The sequence below is a fragment of the Rhagoletis pomonella genome, unplaced genomic scaffold, assembly GCF_013731165.1.
Source record: "Rhagoletis pomonella isolate Grant_MI unplaced genomic scaffold, Rhpom_1.0 Rhpom_scaffold_00001, whole genome shotgun sequence".
In the NCBI taxonomy this organism is placed as follows: Eukaryota; Metazoa; Arthropoda; class Insecta; order Diptera; family Tephritidae; genus Rhagoletis; species Rhagoletis pomonella.
The window spans coordinates 23,555,256-23,559,128 of record NW_023458555.1 but is presented as its reverse complement, the minus strand read 5'-3'; positions in this window follow the sequence as shown (position 1 = coordinate 23,559,128).

Sequence of the window (3,873 nt, the reverse complement as noted above, 5' to 3'; positions counted from 1 at the left end):
TAGCTCGTCTCAAAAACTGTTGCAATCTTCAAATGTCAAATGCAAAGACATAACCACAGTTTTACCAAACATATGTGTGGAAGGCTTTCACATGCCACAACACACTTTTTATTGGGATTTTCGGCATATAGACTCTGTATGGCATATGTATGTATGATACGTACTATGCATATTTATATGTATTTCCATGAATTTTCGATCATGTATCTACATATAACAACAACTAAGTACTTGACCACAATTACAGTAATAAAGGCAAAAACAGAGCAGACTTTCATAACAGCTCTTAACCATACAATGTGGTAATGTCATTCAAGTTGAGCAGCTAGCAATAACAAATGTTATACATGGATATATAGGTATGAGTTAATCTACATGCATATATGTACATACATACATAGTAATATGTAAAATATGCACACATGCAGTATGTGGGCTAAGGTGCTTCTTAGATTTCAACTTTCGAAAAGTTGTCGCGTCAACTCGCCAAGAACTTCGTAAAAGACCACTAATTTGTTTGATACCAATATTGTGATAAATATTTCAACTAGTTTGATTTTAATCTAACAGGTGGCAACCCTCTTCAAAAACGGTGAAGGTCTGATGACCTTCACAAATAATGCCTAAGCGTATTTTATGATATGCGAGCATGTTCATAATTACGTAGATTTACATAGTTAGATAGGTAACACTTTTCGAATAGGTAGCAACCCTAATAAAATATATTGCCAAACTAAAACTTTTAAAAAACACATTCTTTTGGCGCTCATACGAGTGTTAATATTTCATAAAGTAACTTGTGTATAATTTAACTAATTACGAAGAATTAAATAAGCGGCAACCCTCTTCTTAAGAATTTTCAAACTAAAATCTCTTTTAATCTTTTTCGTTTAAGATTGTGATGCATACCTCTATTAACTGATAAATTATTTAAATTGAATTTCCCTCTTTAAACAGGTGGCAACCCTTTTATTTATGATTTATAAATTAAAACTTTCCAAACAGATTTTGATTGAAATTTTTTTTTTTTTTTCAATAAATGTTCAAACTAAATAAAGATTTCTTAAAACTCTTTCATTGGACACTTGCATATATTTAGATATTTCATATAACATACGTAAGATATAACAAAACATTTCAGAAAAAATGGGAGCCCTCTCAAAAAGTACTTTCAATATAAACCTTTCTCAAATCATTTTCGTCTGATAGTTTGCTACATATTTCATTAGGTGATGAATTATATTAAATTTGACTCTTCAAACAGGTGGCAACACCGTCCAAAGGTTTTTAAAACTAAAACCTTCTGGAAGCTCTTCCCTCTGACAGTGTGCGAAATATTCTGCAAAGTGGTAAATCAATTTGAATTTGACTTTTTAAACAGCTGGCAATCTTACATATACGTATGTACATATATATGGATCCCGGCCTGTATAAGGTCCCAAAAATTCCGGGATTGCTTTTTTAGTTTTTCACTCTGACGTCAGTAATTAAAAATTATTTAAAAAATTCAGAGAAATGTGCTTAGAGAATAAGTACCGGTATCAAACTAAAGTGGAAATCCTGTAGAATTTAAACAGATTCAAGTTTTTGGTGCAGAAGGACCGGTAAGTATTAAAAATGTCATTTTAAAATTGTATTCTTGAAATTTCGCAATATTTCGTTTTGAAAAAATTATATATTAGGGACTTATATAAACTCGATAACATCCTCGAACTTCGTCCTTTTAACTTTATAAGCTTAAACAATTACCTATTCGTCTTTGGGAATCCAAAAAATTTAAATTCTTTTCAATTCTAAAGAAATTTCTCCTTGCATTTGGTATCCATATCTTTGAAATTAGAAAGTCCTTTCAAATAAATCCTCACGTCAGAGGGAAAAAATAAAAACGCCACTTTAAATAAAAAAGTAGCTTTCAAACCCATTTATTTATTATTTATTGTATGGTAGGAGAGCTCCTCAAACAATATTGGAGCAATTTTTTTAGATTTAAGTAATGAATATCTAAATCCCGGGACTAATCGTGGGGTCCCGGGATTGTGATAAAGACATCCCGAAAATCCCGGGATCGGAAAATTTTTAACATGTGGCAATGAGATTCTATGTGTTCAAGCTAAAGATTCCGTTTTCATTCAACACCTATATTTTATTATTTCCTATAATTTTTGCATAATTTATTTAAATTCGAGTTTTTAAACAGATGGCGAGAATTGCAATTGTAATAGTAGTGATAATGGTAATGGTGATAGTAATGGTAATAGTAGTGGTAATAGTAGTCTCTCTTTGTCTTCGTATTCGTATTCGTATTCATATTCGTCTCGGTCTTCTGATATGTCTTTCTGTTGATCTTCGTACCGTGGTCATCCTCGTTTTGTGTTCGTCTAAGTAATAATTTTCAGATTTGTATTCGGCTTAGTAGTTTTCTCCCATATTCATCTTCAATTTAGTCGTTTTTCCAAAAAATATGTTTAGGTCCAATAAGAAGCACCCTAATGTAGGTATGCTCAATAGCCAACTATGTATCTTCAGTTTTCATTTATATTTGCAATTACGTCTGCTTAGTCATGTGCCACAGGTTCATGTTTTTGTTTTTGTTTTTGTTGCTGTGGTTAAATTAATTGTTGCTTAACCAGCTGTTTTTGTCATTATCTACTTGCTTATTTTACTAACTCATTCACTTTAGCGCAGATTGTGAATGTAAATGAAGAATTGCTAAGGTCTGGTCTACAGGTCGTAGGTGTGATGTAAGAAAATGTTCAGAAATTAGTAATTATTTTCACTGCTCGTATGGATATGTACATATTTATGTATGTATTTACTAGGATTTTCTTCAGTTCACCATGTCCTAGGTATGTACATATTTGAAGTTATTTAATCAGAATCTTCACCAAATCCAAGACTTGTTCAATACAATTTTGAAGTGTAGTTGAAGCGTGTGAAATTATATTATGATTCAAAAGTGATGTTGTGATTAAAATAATTGCTCATCCGATAACGCACACAATACGCTGTACTTAAGCAGTTTTGCCTTTATATATAGTGCATAGACGTTTTTGATAATATTTCTCCATAATTGCATGCCATAAGCTCTTGTTTGGCTTTAGTTAATACATATTGATAATTAATTTTGCTTTAATTGTATTATACGTTGTTTATTTTCGATATTATCTGTTTAAATGTTCATACATTTGTTAAGCTTTTACATACATACATACCTAATTATGTATATGTGAGAGATTCCTTTTCAGCCTACTTGTCGTATGAGTTACTTTTGAAAATGGTCAATACATATTTGTACGAGTACGTTATCACACCCTGCTTATCTGCTTGCTGACAGTTGTCTCTTTGAAAAGTCGCTGGTCACTTGTGTTAAAGACTTTTAATTAAAGAAAATTCTTAAATTATTTAATGCAAGAAAGTTAAAAATCCTTGTGAGAAATTCTTTCTTAAATTAGTGGATTATTTTTATTTGATTTTTTCCAAGCAATGGAGAATCCAATTATTGTCTAATAACTATGGAATATGTACATATGTAGGGTTTTCACTATAAATAATAACTTATCTTACCAGTAATGCTAAGGCCATCATCATCTTTAAGAGACTATTTTTATTCATGAAAAACTCCATTATTGGAGGTATTTTCAAATCGGTCTAGGTCACGTAAATCTTAATATTTTTCCGAAATATTTTGGTTGACGTCTTAAAATATAATATATTTTATTATTCCAGTGGAAAAATAGTACCGATTTTTTTTTTTTTTTTTTTTTTTTTTGGGGAGTGATGTACATTAGACATAAGCTGCGATCAGATATTTCCCTTGACCTGCTTCATCTGTCATTCAATAGTTGAAATACATGAAATACACATACATACTCT